This window comes from Phragmites australis, chromosome 9, assembly GCF_958298935.1.
Source record: "Phragmites australis chromosome 9, lpPhrAust1.1, whole genome shotgun sequence".
Lineage (NCBI taxonomy): Eukaryota > Viridiplantae > Streptophyta > Magnoliopsida > Poales > Poaceae > Phragmites > Phragmites australis.
In genome coordinates, this window is record NC_084929.1 from 13,976,549 (window position 1) to 13,994,792 (window position 18,244).

The following is an 18,244-nucleotide window of genomic DNA, read 5'->3' on the forward strand; positions in this document are numbered from 1 at the left end:
GAGCCACGTCTTGAAGGATTGTCCAAGTCAGCGAGCGTACATTGTAACAGAAGGTGGTGGATATGTAAGTGCTAGTGATGTTGAGGATGAATCTGAACTTGCAGCTAACCATGCAGGTGATGAGGACAAACATGAGATGTATATCGACAATGTGGAAGAATTGAGTGCAACTGCTACGGAGAATTATAAGACACTCATTGTGTAGTGAGTGTTAAGCACTCAAATGGAGCAAGCAGAACAGCTACAATGCCACAATTTGTTTCAGATATTCCTAATAGTCCAGGATTATCATGTTCAAGTCATTATTGATGGAGGAAGCTGTAATAAGTTGGTAAGTTCAGATATGATCAAGAAGCTTGCCTTGTCGACAAGAAACCGTTCTCACCCTTATCATATTCAATGGTTCAACAACAGTGGTAAGGTGAAGGTAATGCAAACAGCTAGGGTGTATTTTTCTATTGGTTCATACCATGATTGTGCTGATTTCGATGTAGTGCCCATACAAATATGTTCACTTTTGTTAGAGCGACCATAGGAGTTTGATACTGATACAACACATCATGGTAGAAGTAATAAATACACCCTTATGTATAAAGAAAAGAAAATAACTTTTCTACCTTTAACCCCTACTGAAATTGTGAAATGTGAACAAGAGATAGCTGAAAATAAGAGAAAAGAGTTTGAGAATGAATCTGAAAATCAACAAGTAGCAGAAGAAAAATTTTCACCCAAAAAAGAGAAAGCAACAACAACTTCTAAGTCCGATGGAATTAAATTGAAAGCATGTGTTATGCTTGCTACTAAATCTGATCTTACTGAAATTTATACTAATAAGCTGCCATGATATGCTTAGATATGCAAAAAGGCCTTAGTTTCACTCGAGAATATATCTAGCTCTTTGCCTCCTGCTGTTGCTAACCTTTTGCAAGAGTTTTTGGATGTATTTCCAGCTGAAGTTCCCCGCGATTACCACCAATTCGAGGGATAGAACATCAAATTGATTTGATTTCGGGAGCAACTTTGCCAAACCGTGCTGCATATAGGACTAACCCGGAAGAGACTAAGGAAATTCAGTGACAAGTCCAAGACTTTTTGGATTGCAGGTACGTACAAGAAAGTCTTAGTCCTTGTATTGTTCCTATTCTTTTGGTTCCTAAGAAAGACGGTAGTTGGCGTATGCGTGTTGATTATAGAGCCATTAATAATATTACTATAACATATCATCACCCTATCCCTAGGTTAGATGATATGCTTGCTGAGTTGAGTGATTCTATAATTTTCACTAAAATTGACTTACGAAGTGGATACCATCAAATTAGGATGAAACTTGGAGATGAATGGAAAACTGCGTTTAAAACTAAGTTTGGCTTGTATGAGTATTTAGTAATGCCTTTTGGGTTAACTAATACATCTAGTACTTTTATGCAATTGATGAACGAAGTTTTACGTGCTTTCATTAGAAGATTTGTGGTGGTATACTTTAATGATATCTTGATTTATAGCCAGTCACATGAGTCACACTTTGATCATCTACGTGTTGTTTTTAATGCTTTGAGAGATGCACGTTTGTTTGGTAACCTCGAAAAATGCATCTTTTGCACAGATCGAGTTTCTTTTCTTGGCTATGTTGTTACTGTACAGGGGATAGAGGTGGATGAAGCAAAAATTGAAGTCATAAAGAGCTGTCCAACCCCTGAGACTGTTACTCAAGTGAGAAGCTTTCATGGTTTTGCGGGTTTTCATCGGCGCTTTGTTCGGAATTTCAGCACCATTGGTGCCTAATTGAATGAATTGATGAAGAAAGGGGTTATTTTTAAATGGGGACCTACACAAGAACAAACATTCAAATTGTTGAAAGATAAACTCACCCATGCTCCATTGCTCCAACTCTTTGATTTTGGTAAGACCCTTGAACTAGAATGTGATGCTAGTGGGATTGGAATTAGATGTGTGTTAATTTAATAAGGTAAATCTGTTGCTTATTTCAGCGAGAAATTAAGTGGGCCAAGTCTGAATTATTCTACCTATGATAAAGAATTATATGCTTTAGTTCGTGTACTTGAAACTTGGCAATATTATCTATAACTCAAAGAATTTGTTATACATTCTGATCATGAATCGTTGAAACATATTAGGAGTCAAGCTAAATTGAATAAACGACATGCTAAATGGGTCGAAATTATTGAGTCTTTTCCATATATCATAAAACATAAGAAAGGAAAGGACAATGTGATTGCTGATGCGCTTTCTAGGTGTTATACCATGTTAACTCAACTTGATCATAAGATTTTTGGTTTAGAGACCATTAAGAACTTATATGCTGCTGATTTGGACTTCAAAGAAGTGCTTGAACATTGTAAATAAGGGAAAATATGGAATAAATATGTACTGAATGAAGGATTGCTCTATCATGGTAACAAGCTATGCATTCCAGCTAGCTCCGTTCGTCTTTTATTGTTACAGAAGACACATGGAGGAGGATTGATGGCACATTTTGGAGCAAAGAAGACTAAAGATGTGCTGGCCGCCCACTTCTTTTGGCCAAAGATGAGATGAGATATTGAACACTACATATCCCAATGCACCACTTGCAATAAAGCTAAGTCTCGATTGAATCCACATGGTCTTTACATGTCTCTTCCTGTTCCTACTGCACCATGGGAGGATATTTCTATAGATTTTATTTTAGGACTGCCTAAGACAATGAGGGAGAGGGATAGCCTATTTGTAGTTGTGGATCATTTTTCTAAAATGGTATATTTTATAATTTGCTATAAGAGCGATGATGCTACAAACATAGTTGATTTATTTTTTAGAAAAATCGTTCGACTACATGGAGTGCCTAATACTATCGTCTCGAATCGTGACACAAAGTTTTTGAGTTACTTTTGGAGATCACTTTAGAATAAATTGGGGACAAAGCTGCTATTTTCTACTTTGTGTCATCCCCAGACTAATGGTCAAACAAAGGTTGTTAACCGTACATTATCGATCATGTTACGGGCTGCTCTAAAGAAAAATTTGAGGATGTGGGAAGAGTGTTTACCACATATTGAATTTACTTACAATAGGTTGGTACACTCCACCACTAAGGTAAGTCCGTTTTCAGGTAGTGTATGGATTTAATCCCCGTGCTCCTATTGATTTAATACCTTTGCCTACTTTTGAAAGACTTAATTTAGATACTAAGAAACATGCTGAATTTATTCTTAAGTTGCATGAAACAACTAAAAAGAATATAGAGTGCATGACTGAAAAGTATAAGATTGCTGGAAGTAAAGGTAGGAAGGAAATAAAATTTGAATCGGATGATTTAGTTTGGTTGCATTTGAGGAGGATAGGTTTCCAAAAACTAATAAAATCAAAGTTGATATCTAGAGCTGATAGACCATCTAACCTTAGGATTATTTAGGAACATGGGAGAATCACTACAAACTTACCCGGACGTCACCACTTGATGGCCAAGTCTACTCGGACTCGAGATTGAGCTCTAGTTGAAGTCATGATCGTGCTCGAGTCTCAAGATAGCATGCCAGTAAAACGGGCATAACTCTCTCATACAAAGTCCGTTTTAGGCGTTCTTGGACTTGCTGGAAAGCTTATGTCGAGCCCTTTCCAATGGATCTATGCTCAACCAAATATTCCTTATAGTTTAGTCAGAGTCAAAGAAATAAGGTGCTGCATCACCATTCTGGACCTTGTCGGGTTTTGTAATCATGTCGAGGTCGGAGTCCAGGTTGTGCAGGCCTCTTTCCACAGCTGCACAACCCTAGGTGGACCCCCTTATGTCCCCCTATAAATATACGGTAACCGTCATATTTAGGCTCAGGTTTAGCTTAGATTATTCTGTTTTAGATAGTTTCGCTATTTATTGGTTTGTTGAACCCCAACTTGAGTATTTCATTAGTAATTAGCAATATTCAGATTGCATCTACCTGTTCATACTTGTGTTCTCGATTCGCTTGCAGGAAAAGCCTTCTTGGCGAGGTCAATCATGTCTTGGCATTTGCGTACCACTTGATACAAGTTAGGATCACTCCTTGATCCCATCTTCAAGCGACAGCATCTAGCTACAACACACTCTAGGCCTATAAGCACCAAACACTCACTAATCTTATGCTTAATCGCCTTGTATGATCACTTTAAGCACTTTGGTGGCTTAGATGTCTTCACAAGTGTCTATAAGATTCCCTGGACTCTAGTAGCATGTCACACCTTCAAATGACTGAGTAGAGGGGCATTTATAGCCTCAAACCCACCAACTGGCCATTTTCCTAACGGCTTAGAAAAGCTGTTAACACCGGATGATGGTGAGAATAGTAGTACCAACACCAGATCATCTGGTGAATATATCTTCAGAAACTAACCATTGGAACTCCATTTAATACCTCTATGAACACCGGACACTCCGATGTACCGTCAAATCTATCGTCGAACATTTCGGTGAGTTATCTTGAGCCATTTGAGCCTTTGCAGCCTCTCTATATAAAATGCACTGGAGCATTCATCCGGTGTTCATTTCATTCACACTGGACCATCTAGTGAGTTAAACTTTCTCTTCTTTTCCTTAGAAATACTCCGGTGCAACTATCTCTGTGATCACCAGACTATCCGGTGAGTTGATCTTCATTCTTTAGCACTTGGAACCGCCTCTGCAAAAAATACTCCGGTGCTTTATACTCCGGTGATCTTCATCACCGCACTATCTGGTGTGATCCTCAGCCTTCTCCCTCTTTGTTAGAAATACTCCGATGAGTTCAACACACAAAACACTGGACCATCCGGTGGGTTGTTCTTTAGTCTTCTACACTTGCATTCTTCTCTATAGAAAATACTCCGGTGTTACCTAGTGCAGATCACCAGACTATCAGCCTCTGGACACAATGCTCCGGTGAGTGCAAACTTCTTTGTACCGGACCATCCGGTGAGATAAATCTTCTTGGCACTTTTCCAATTCAATCAAACTTTATCCCGACTTCAGTGGCTTTTTGACGTATTGCATCCATGAGATCTACTAACATATATTCTTGACAAACATGTTAGTTCCAATGACTATATATTCATTAGTCACTAAAATCATAATCATAGCCTAATAGGATCATTTTCGCTATAATCTCCATCTTTTTGGTGATTGATGACAACACAATCAAAGTAAGTGGAAAATAATAAATGATACCAATCGTAAAGAGCACAAAGCCTTACAACGTTGCTTGGATGCATGTTCTTACCATTTAGTCCTCTTTGTTGTGGCTCCTCCTTTCTCCATTGACACTATCTCCCTTGATTGACCCATAAAAGAACTTCTCCCCTTTGTCAGTCTAGGTACCTCATGTTGCTTCTTGTATCTTTTTCTTCTCCCTCTTTGTCAACTTCGGCATTCCTAGATATCTTATATCTTGCTTCTTACTTTAGTTATCAAACTTCTCCCCTTTTGTCAACAATCTTAAAAAGGGTTACAAACATATGCTGAACTAGAGGAAAAAGCATTAGAGCACCTGGGAGAGAGTTTTATAAATTATGATCTAATGAAATGATACCAATTAAAAAGATATATCAATTGTAAGGATAGGAGGCATTGATATCAATTGAAAAATACAAACAAGGATCATAATTCATAAAACTCACATGATATAATCTAAACTCCCCTCTTTATGTGTGTATACATATAATGAGACCTACTTATGAATATCACTTGTAGTAATATAGTAATATATGCATATCTAGACAATAAGTAGAGGTAAAAAGTTCAAGTCATATCATGCATAGAGGCAGCTTAAATGTAGAAATGAATTGATAATGATACCGATTGAAGCCTTTAAGCATTACATACCTCTGGAGACTTGTTGATAGCTCAATGAGACTACAAAAGATATATTTAGTAACACATGTTAGTCTAAAAATCATAACCCATAGGATATACTCCTCCTAAATATATATATACAAGTGTGAATATTTGCGAGACATATGCACATGTTATTAATAACCATGGGTAGGGTACCCTATAGATGGGTTCATGGCACATAAAAGATACTAATTGTGAAACAAGTGTCATGAAAGAAACTTACAGCTAATAAATCATATAGGTTACCCATAAGAAAGAGAGAAATACAAGTAATCTACCATATGAAAACCTACACTAGGTATTGCAATAAATTAAAATAAGCACATGCAATTCTAGACACGGCAAATGAGCTACAACTATTGAAATATTTTGCATCTAGCTCCATTACCTTTTTTTTTACCTTTGGATAGGGATTTGAGTATCTGATGATCATGGTCTTCATCAAAGCGCCCAATCTTATACACTTCACTTCTTTGTTTGGACCTTCATTTAATTTTGTAAGCCAAGTCTCCAAATTCCCATAGCCGTCTTAGACTTCAATTCTTCTTTGGAACCTAAACGATTGGGGCCCCTTCATATTAATGATGATTTCCTTGAGTACCCAAATAGGTTGGTTCCACCCCCCAATTTTTTCTCCCAATCATGTGTGCAACCACCTTACCGTTGTTTTTCTTCTTGAGCTTGTAGTGGTTGTTTTTTGTCTTGATCTTGTAGTCAGGCTTGGTATAGATATTGGATGTCTTGTTGGAGAGGTGTATATTCCTCTTCTTCTCCTTAATCTCCTTCTTGACTTGTTTGCATTGGAAGGACTTGTGGTCTTCTTGATGACATTTGAAGCATGTCACGATGGACCTCTTCATATGCTTTTTTACCATGGTAGCATGGTTATCTTGAAGAGGTTGGACATAGTTTTTGTCCTAAAATCTTGCCAAGTCCTTCTTGAGCTTTTCTACTTCTTACTTGAGCTTATTATTTTCTTGTGCAATGAGTTCATTAGATGGTTCTACAAGAACATTATCAACATATATCTTATTGCAAAGGGGTGAGCTAGATAAATCAATTAAATCATCACAATAAGAGCAACCATCTACCTTAGGATTGAAATTAAATAGAGAGGTAGATTGCATCAAATGGAGCTTAGGTTGAGATTCAATACACTCAATTTTTTCCTTAAACTCTTCATGCTCTTTGTTTAGTAAATCGAATTTGCTCAATAATTGCCCATATTTAGAAACAAAGGTAGTATGAATGTCATTGAGGACATTAAATTTTTTAAGTTTTTTATGTTGTTTCTGAGCCTTTTTGTTGCTCATTGATCAAATGAAGGAGTTTATTATAGGAGGGAGAATCCTCATCGGAATCATCATCACTTACATCGCTATCCATACCTTTGGCCATAAGACACTTGCGTGATGACAACTTGCGTGATAATAACCTTGAGAAAGAGCTTCTCTTAGAGGAGTGGGTGATGAAGCTCTCGTCACTTGAGCTTGAATCTTCATCTTCACTCACCCATCTTTCCATGTTTTCAAATGCTTTGGCTCTTCCTGATGAGCCCATGGCTCCTGATAAGGGGATTGGTCCCAATCTTTCGATGAGAGAGATTCTTTCGATTTGGTGGAAGTGACTTTGACGATCCGACTACACCGTACGACGACGATGCACCTTAGCAATCGCTAAACCAACTCCGGAGGGTTGTTGACCTTGCCGTGAGCACGATCAACCTGAACACGAGGTTCAATTCCTGCGAGTAACCGAAGAACAAGCAAGAACTCAAGTAAAAGCAATCTGAAATTGCAATGATATTGAAAAAAAACGAACAAAGTGGGGTTCTATTTATGATCTTGACAAGGTGGCTGTCCAGCACAACTCGAAGACTCAAAGTTTGCACGTAGCTAAACCAATCTGACAAAACCCGTCTCTTCTGCGGTGGTTCCTGGGTATATAAGGGTAGAGGATGACCATGAGGTGTTGGAGTCGTAATCCTACCCTAGGACGCGCCCCTCAAAGGCTCTACTTGATACAAGGCCCATCGGACCTAAATAAGGTGGCGCAACACCTGTTTGCAGAAACAGACTCGGTTTTAAATTGATGATAGAGATCGACTCGGGCTGAATTTGGAGATGAGGCCGGATCCGTTGGAAAGTAGACTTGATAAGCTTTCCATGAAGTCCTAGAACGTCCCAAACGGAGTCCGGATGAAGTCGGTATGGCCGAACTAAATTGATGCTGTCATACAACCGAATCCGAATCGAACTCGTGGATAGGACTTGTTTTACGCTTGGTGACTCCACTTCTGCACTTGGGCATGTTCGGTTCCTCTCCCTGGTTCCTAAGGACAAGGAAATCATCACAAGAATTAAATAGTATCCCATTCTTTGAAACATTCGTATGCATCCCTAGGAACGCATTCACCTGATGATTAAGTTGATGAGCACGAGCTCTAGTGAGTGGTCCTTGTATTGTTGGAGAAGTGGTAGCAGATGTTGGTGTAGTGGGCGTAACAATAGTGGAGATGTCCTCATCAGCTCCTTTAGATATAATCAATACTATTAATATTTCTCAAATCATACAAGGTCCAATTACAAGAGCATGTGTGCGATAATTAAACCACCAGGTGAACTCATTCCTTGCTGTTCATGCTTTCTTGGATGGATTACTACTAAATTCTTGTGATGTTTAAATGCTTAAGAATGTGGGAGAAGCACCACAACGTTATTCAGACATCACCCCTCGAAGGCCAAGTCTACTCGGATTCGAGGCTGAGCTCTAGTCGTGGTCGAAGTCATGGTCGTGATCAAGTCTTAGGATAATACATCAGTAAAACGGGCATAACTCTATCATACGAAATCCATTTTAGGTGATCTTGGATATTTTGGAAAGCTTATGACGATTCCTTCCAATGGATCTATGCTCGATCAAATATTCCTTATAGTTTAGTCAGAATAAAAGAAATAAGATGCTGCATCACCGTTTTGGACCCTTTTAGGTCTTGTAATCATGTCAGGGCCGGAGTCCAAGTTGTGAATGCCTCTTTTCACAGCTGTAAAATGATTTCTTCGCTCTTGATTGTGATGATATACAATAGCGTTAACAAAGCCTTTAGCCTCAAGCAAGTTTGGGTGAGCTACAGATGAAATCCGAAACGAGCCACATGAACTTCTAAAACTGGGATTTCTATGTTAACTTGCCAAGCCTATGAGAATCCTCGTACTTTACCTGGGCTTAAGACCAGCTACATCGAAACAACATAGGCAACGTTTTCTTAATGATGATATAAAAGAAATATCCAAATGAAAAAACAAATGCTGCATACAAATAACCAAGTACTAATAATGAACTGTTACCTGCCCTAATCACCTGCGTGGACATCTGAAATTACAACTAACACAAGACCTGCGACACAAATAGCCACACCACTATATTTTCTCGGTCTGTACTTACATCCAAGGAATATTACAGCAGGAATATTACAGCAGGAATAGCCCAGCAATCAAGAAGCGTAACACTTGTCAGGGATGTGTATTCGTAAGCCTTGACCACTACAAAAGAAAGACGAAAGTTAGGATAATATTGTAAGATATCTTTTTTCTATTACTACATAACTGCACTGAAAGAAGCATGTGAAGGTTCCATATACCTAGGTAACTAGTTAGGTGTCCGTGCATTGCAACGGAAACACGTAATCTACACGAAATAATTATGTTTTGCATACTAACCATGTGTCCAATATTTGAATTTGCAAAAAATAGATCATGTGAAGCATTCCAACATTTTGTCAAACTCAAACGTGAGATTAATTTCTATTTCTATTCTATTCATGCAAACAAATATCATCTGAAGGATCCCCTCAAATGAATTGCTATTAGGATCCCTCAAATGAAAGCTATCAGGTAGTTCAGTTTCAGCCCTGAAGCTATCAGATAGGAGCGAACAAAAAACAAAATTTAGCAAACTTTTCAACGTCAAGTTAATTGACACAGATCTTTTGATACAATTAGAAAGAGTTATAAAAGTAATCTAATTATATGAAAGAGTTATAAAAGTAATATTTTAAAAACTTACTCCCATATTGGCTTAAGATCTTGGTTCCATATTCCTTGCAGATTAGATACCTGTGTTGCTTGAAATGAGCTGTTGCTTGAAATGAGTAGATAGCGGCCATATTGAAATAACAGTTCAACCAAAGAAGGATCCTTATTGCTTCTAAACATGTTTACTCTTTCTGCTGTGGTCCTGATGGCTTCACCAACTTCTCCCATATTTGGCTTTTCTGTTGTTGATGCTTGTGATAGTTGCAAACTTATACGGTGAACCAAAGCATAGCTCCCAAGCCACCTCGAGAGACAAGAGTGGTCATATGTTGGAGCAAATGTAAAGACGCCTCCTCTCTAGTGACTCCTCTCATTGCTCGCCATTGCCTTGCCCTTCTCCTCCCGTCTTCCAAGGCTCTCCCGTCACCGGATCCGCCACAGTCAGCACCTCCCATCGGCCAGCCTCCACCACCCATAGCCGGCAGAGAGCCTAGCCTCACCACTCGGCCCACCTTTCTTCACCATCCGTTAAGCTCGAGAGGCCTCCCAAACCCCAAAACATAAAAACCTCAAAACCCACCATGGCCGGCAGCGTCGAGCCATGGACTTGAAAACATAAAAAAAAAGGTGCATGAAGAATAGAAAATTGAAACTGTAAACATGATATATTCAAGCATGCTGGACAAAAAAAAAATAACCTGATGAACTTAAAACATAAACCTTTTATACAGAATTCTTCAATTACATGAACATGAAAACTTGAAACATGCCCCCACTGACTATGGTCTGCAGGTAAACAACTATCAACTGTATAAAGGTCACATGTGCCTTTCTCCTCATAAATCCTTTCTACAGTAAATGGAGTTCATTAATTAGTGGACCATATCACTTTCAAAAATCCAGCATCCACAAGCCATTTGATGGAAATCTCATGAGGAAAATACTCATCATTTTGTCCTACTAAAACAATCATATTATAATAACTAAGCAACAGAAAAAATGAAATAGAAGCCACCACACCATTTGCAACATAGCAGGGCTTGGAAAAAAAGACCCAAGTTAGTTTCCTTTTGTAGAACTAAAAAAACAATAGCAAGTTGTGCACTCTTCCTTTAATATTTTTTCTAGAAAAGACATCTAAGAAGTCACCTCCGCATGATCAATGCCAAAAGGCACTATGAGAAATCTGAAAAGAAAATACTTAGCCACAAAGGAATATTGTACGTAATTGCACTGTAATCACCAGGGCAATTCCCACTGTCTGTGTGTAGAGTAGAAAAGGAAGCAAACATCTCGAAACCTTAACGAACCTGGCACAATTTTTTCCATCACTTCAGCACCCTCTTGAAGCCTGACTGTACGAACATCTACCGGAGGCCAGTCTCGCTTCTCAAACAACAGTAAGTGACACATTGTGGACAGGTTATAAATGGTAATCAGAAGATTGCAAAGCTTGAGGGCATATGTTACATAACATAATTGACGAGCAAGACAAAAAAAATCAAAGGAAATTTGTCTACTTTTTTAATTTAACAGGGGGACAATTGGCTACTGAAAGAAGCTGAGAGACTATTGGACTGCTCGCAACCAATCGTGCGTAAAGTTTAGGGAACACTCACGTAAACAATTGCTGGATTAGCGGGATAACGGAGACCCATGAATCAGAGCAATTTAGGGATAGCTTGTGGAGGAGCGGCTCGCGTGTCTCCACAGCGAAGGCCCTCCACGACTCCACGAGCAGGCCACCGTGATCATCCTGCATGCCCAGGTCCTCCAGTAATCCGCGACCGCAACACAGACATCTCTACCCTCCTCGATCCACATCACCTTGCCACCATCTCCTTCTCCCGACGTTCCTCAGCGGCACAGGGTTGGAGGGGTTGTGCGGGTTGAGGCCACAGCGGAGGAGGACGCAGGGAAGGGCAGCGAGAGGAGGACCTCGATATCGTAACTGATCCCAGGTCATGAGGGCATTAGGGAGAGAGGTGGAGCAATTTCTTTTTCGTTTCACGGTTTTTTTAGGTTTTTCACGGTTTTATTTTAGTGGTTTTCTCTGACTTTTTATTAGATGGGGGTGGGAGAGGGGAGGACACACGACGAAACTGATGCTTTATATTAGTAGAGATATGCCTCCACATCGACCAATCCTAGTACCATTTCATCCGGGAGATATAGCGCAAACCATGGTTAAGGTTAAGTGTGGTACATATACTAAAATTCATAGAAAAGAAACAAGTTCAAATACAAGCACAGCAATTAGAAACTATATATAAGAGGTTGTGGTACAGCAACAGTATAGAAGCTGGTCAACTAAAGAACCTACAATTCACTATGCACAATCTATCATAAACAAAAAGTATCTTCAAAAAAGTATCGGGAAAAAAATCTGTCAAGGTTTAGATGCCTTTTGTGGGTGGACCGGCTGCGAATGGTTATGTTCCAACAATGTTGGGTGGTCCTCAAAATAAGCCCCATGTCAAAAGCTAAATATGTCAAAGCTCACTTTATTGATACAGTAGACATTGACTACTTTAAGTGACAACCATCCCTTTGGCATTTGACAGCTGGTACACAAACAATTCAAGAACCCATATTTCTCAAAAGAGTTGACACTCTTGTGACAAAACATTTGGCTGGTGAGGCCAGAAAGAAAGAACATTTGGCAGGATATCCATATATATATATATATATATGGATGGCTGTTGTATGAACTTGACCTGCAGAGGCTTCGTTCTGTGAAACAAGATGCTCCCGTACACGATCCTGAGCAGCAGGTAGTTGTGTAGTGACTGCGACGTCAGGAGATTGATACCTGATGAGGACATCACTCTTTTAGATACATTCAACACTAATATTACTCCTCAAGACATACATGGACCATTTGATTATAAGGGCACGTGCGTAAGAACGAATTTAATTCGTTCCTCGCTGTTCATGTTTTCTTATTAAAAGATAGGATGCTACTAACTTTTTGCGATGTTTTGTTGCTAAGGAATATGGGAGAGGCACCACAACATCACCTAGATGTCACATCTCGAAGGCCAAGTCAAACTGGACTCCAAATCATTCTTAATTCGGAATCCAAATTATGCTCAGAATCTGTGAAAACCACATTAACAAAATAGGCGTAACTTTCGCATACCGACTCCAATGGAAGTGTTTTTGTACTTATTGGAAAGCTTATGATGAACTCTTTCCAATAGGTCTAGTCTCACCCCTACATTCCTTGGAAATCAATCAAAATCGATGAAATAATTGTTGCATCACCATGTTAGGCCATGTCGAGCCTTGTAAGCATGTTGGTGCCCAAGACCAGGTTGTGTGTGCCCCTCTCCACAGCCACACAACCCTAGTTTGACCTCTTCATGTCTCCCCTTCTCATATATTCAGTAGTCATCATTGTTTAGGCTCATGCCTCCCCCTGTGTACACCCACCCACCCCACTACCCCACATCATGGACAAGAGCCCCTCTCTCGCATCAGTCACAGACACCAAAATTGCCGCCGCCCCTATCAAGAATGGCTATTGAAGCCCCTCCAACTAGAGCAAGGCCTGTCCAGAATGTGGAGGGGGCCTGGAGCATGATAATGGCCATCTTTGGTTGGGGTGGGGGGGAGGGGGCAGCTATGACTTCGAGTCCAAGAGGCAGCGGAGGGAGGATGTATGCAAAGTTAATCATGTGGGAACTAGTTTTTCGGTGGTCAGGTTTTGATGGTCACATCAGTCAATCACCTTCTCTCAAGATGACCTTCGAGTTCATGACTATGCTCATACATACGCCTTTGTTATTTTCACGGATGTGTCCGGATCAGAGATACGTCGGGTACTAATCAACAGAGGAAGTTTATTTACTGAGGCATTCCATTAGATGAAGATTCCTAAAGCCGATAGCGGCCGGCTACTGATGAGGACATTGCTCATTCGGATCCACACAAGGTGATTTTGTTCCTTACTATTCATACTTTCTTAGTAAAAAATAGGATACTACTATGCTTTTTTATTATTTCGTTGCTTAGGAACATGGGAGACAGACCACAACCTTATCTAGATGTCATCCCTAGAAGGCCAAGTCTATTCGGACTCAAAGTCGAGCTCTAGTCAGACTCCAGATTCTATTCGAAGCATTAGGGCAGCACATCAATACAACAGTCATAACTTTCGCATATAGAGTCTAATTGATGCATTCTTGGACTCGCTAGAAAGCTTATGAAGAGGCCTTTCGGACGGATTTGGTCCCACCCTTTGATTCATTAGTAATTTTTCAAATTCATTAAAATGAGGTATTATGTCACCGTGCGAACTCGAGGTCTCAGCGGCGACGATCCGCATAGCTCTTTTGCCGGGATTGAGCCGTGAGAAGACTTGCGGATATTCGGAACATGATCTTCCACCTCCTTGATGAAATCTGAACCTAGAAAAGCCCGTTCACCGGATTCAGACCAATTTAGCGGTGTTCAGCACCTTCGGCCATAGAGAGCTTTAAACGGTGACATCTCGATACTCGCTTGGAAGCTGTTGTTGTAGGAGAACTCCGCGAGCGGCAAGCATATGTCCCACCTCTTCCCATAAGTGAGAACACACGCACGGAGCATATCTTCAAGAATCTGATTCACCCGCTCAGTTTGACCGTCTGTCTGAGGATGATATACCGTGCTGTGAAAAAGCTCAGTTTCCATAGCCTCTTGGAAACTCCTCCAGAAATGAGAAGTGAATTGTCTACCTCGATCAAAAATGATCTTCTTTGGAATACCATGAAGGCAAACTATCTTGGTGAGGTGCAACTCCGCATGTTGCTTGGCCGAAAATGTGGTCTTGACGGGGAAGAAATGAGCGGACTTCGTCAACCGGTCCACAATCACCCATATAGAGTCGTACCCATTCGAGGTCTTCGGCAAGATGGTAATGAAATCCATTCCAATTTCCTCCTACTTCCAGGAAGGAATGGGCAAGGGCTGAAGTGTACCGGCTAGCTTGAGATACTCGGCCTTCACTCTTCGGTAGACATCACACTCAACTACATATCGAGCGACCTCTCGCTTCATGTGAGTCCACCAAAATCTCCGCTCGAGGTCTTGATACATTTTTGTGCTTCCCGGATGAATAGAGAGCAATGAATCACGAGCCTCATCGAGAATCTTCTTCCTCAAAGCCTCAACCTTCGGAACCACGAGACGATTCCGAAACCACAGAATGCCCTGCTCATCCTCAGAAAAGCATAAGGCCTGACCAATCTTCATCTTCTCTCGGATTCGGACCATGCCTTTGTCATCCTTCTGAGATGCCTTGATCTCATCCAGAAGAGTGGATTTGATCTCCAGGTTGGCAATGAATCCATCCGTGACCATCTCAAGCCCAAGCCGATGGAACTCATCACAAAGTGTGGAATTTCCGAGCTCAACCCTAAGACAATGGCAATGAGCTTTCCGGCTCAAGGCATCGGCGACCACATTCTGATACACCTGGAGTGCCCGATCTTTTGGTGAGAGGATAAATATCGATTGAGTGGTGGTGACTCTCGCGATCTGACTACGAACGAACAGGTCGTGGGCGCCTTAGCAATCGCAAAACCAACTCCAAATGGTTATTGACCTTGCTGGAATAGCGAGATCAACCTGAACACGAGGTTCAATTCAATTTAATAGCAGGTTCAAGGTTGTTCTTGGTACGGCAAGAACAACAACAAATTGGAGCTGGTGTAACTGTCGCTAAGGCACAGCACCCATGTTGGTCATTGTAGTTGGGCAACACAACGTCGAATCCACCCCAAATCGAGTTATCCTCTCTCACCGAAAGGTCAGGACCAGACCCTACCTTATCATGTGGTAATCAGAGCAATCGGTGAGAGTTTTACCCATTCTTTACTTTAACTACAGTCCAAAAATCCCAAAAATAGGTTAGAACCGAAATCCCAAAAACAAATTTAAGGCTTTGTTGTTCTGCTTAGTTCTTGCTTGTTGAGTTTTCGGTTGCATTGATTGGTCAAGTTGCTGGTTCTTAGTGTCTAATCCATTAGAGTTTTGAGTTCTGCTCATGTTTTGGTCACCATCGTTACCACCAGATCCACCTCCACCACCACCACCACCATCAGAACCGCCGTCATCTTTTCCCCCATATACACCTCCGTTGCCACCACAAACACCTATTCATTCTTAGTTTTTCAGATCTGTCCGAACAGCCACCCAAATAGCAGATCCATTGGGCTACTCTTTGGGTTGTTCTAACTTGTGGACAGGTCCAAACATACAAGGATACCGAACCAAACACTCCCACTTTGTTCAGAACTAGTATTCTTACTTTCGCGAGAGAGAGAGAGAGAGAGAGAGAGAGAGAGAGAGAGAGAGAGAGAGAGAGAGAGAGAGAGAGAGAGAGAGAGAGAGAGTATGTATGTAATGAATTTCTAAAATCCTTGTGAAAAGTTTTCAGATTTGAGCTAGTTGTGAAAAAACAAAAAAAAAGAAAAAAATCAGAAAAAAAGAGAGAAAAGGAAAAGAAAAAGAGGAGAAAAGAAAGAAGGGGTTCTTGCTGCTATTTTCGTTGTACTCCTTGGTTACTTTTATGTGTGACAACGCTTGTGTTCAGGCTCGCGTCTTTAGCATGGGTTAGCCTAGGACTAGCATGGTACCATCGTTGAACGTTTATTCAATTTGCATCAACTAACGTGGCTCCAGCTGTACCTTGAATTTTCTTGCAGCAACTTATAGCTCCACAAATTTGTGTACAACATCACAGGTTTGTGCTTGCTGCCACCTTTTTGTTGTTGTTCTTGCCGGCTGCCAACACCATCTGCAAAAGCGTGGTAAGAACATGTAAGAACTTGGTTGTACAAGTCTGAGGGAGAGATGGAGTGATGTCACCTAGTTCCACTAGTTGATAGGCTTAATTTCTTGTGAATTCTTTGCTGCATACTAACCATGTCAGGAGATGCGGATGACACATCTCAACATTCACCGTGTACGAGAGGCATCATACAACACTTTGAACGCCAAGTGAGGGTGCATGCTGAACACCTTGATGAGGATGTTCGGGTCACCAATGAACGCCTTGGTCAATTGGAGATGGCTCAGATTGACACCAACACCAAGCTGGCCTCGTTGGAGAGCTCTCTTGGGGTTGTTAACATTTCTCTTGTAGGTATCATGAATCGATTGGAGAGGATGGACCAGAATGGTCGTGAGGGATCGGGACCATACAATAGCAACAACCACAACACCGTGGGCACCGTCCCGGGTGAGGATGACGTAGAATATTCGGACCTCCAGCCATGGGCATTAGATTCCGTCAGAGCTGCTCAGAATCGGCAAAAGAACATTCGGACCTCCAGCCATGGGCCTTGGTCCTTGTATCCCGTAGAGCCCACTAGGGGCCCATTCTAAATTAGGGTTTCTCCCCCCCCCCCCCCCCCCACGCCTCCTAGCTGCCTCCTATGTATAAATAGCACCAGCAGCCGCCAAGAATAAGGTTGGGTTTTGTTTAGATGCAAGATAGCTTCAGCTTCTTCCTTGTAAACACGTGTGTCAGCTAGACCACCTGTTTTTCGTGTGTATCAGTTTCATCCTTGGTAGGGTCTGTGCACTGTTTGCCTGTCAACTTGTTCTTGCTTGTTCTTCAATTTGCTAGCAAGTTCAAGGTTGTTCTTGGCATGGCAAGAACAGCAACAAATCGGAGCTGGTGTAACTGTCGCTAAGGTGCAGCGCCCCTGTTGGTTGTTGTAGTCGGGCAGCACAACGTCGAAACCACCTCAAATCGAGTTATCCCCTCTCACCGAAAGTTCAGGACTAGCCCCTGCCTTATCAGTAGACCATCAAGCCCGACACTTGTTGACAACGTGTTGTGCAAAGAGCTTGTGGCCACTGTCATCATGGTGCCATGTTCAGCGAGAAAGAGGTGTTGGTGAGCGACGGTATCCCCATCGCAGAGGAGTCCTTGACTATGCGCTCCTAGGAGTCCACTATGACATGGTTTGGACTCGTTCTGTGAGCACGGGCTATAATACCAAATGTTAGAAACAAAACCGATGAACACAGGAAAACACACTAGAAACACACCGAGATTGTGTTGCAAATTGCACAAGGTTTTCTATTCTATTCCTCTTATTTAACAGGGAGTAAACAACACCTTAGTCATGGCCTTAATGGCTTTAACAGCCTTAATAGGCCTAATGGCCTTATCAGGGTGTACAAACACCTTAAATGTGCACAAGATTTATTCTGACAAATCATTCCTCATCTAACGACTGCATAGCATGGTCACTACCGTGATCCTCACCGGGCAGCAGCACGCTAGGGTGACCTCCTCCTTCACCACCATGATGGCACAAAGCAGCAGCAAGCAGCAGGGGTGATGGAGATCCCTCTTCCACTACCACTC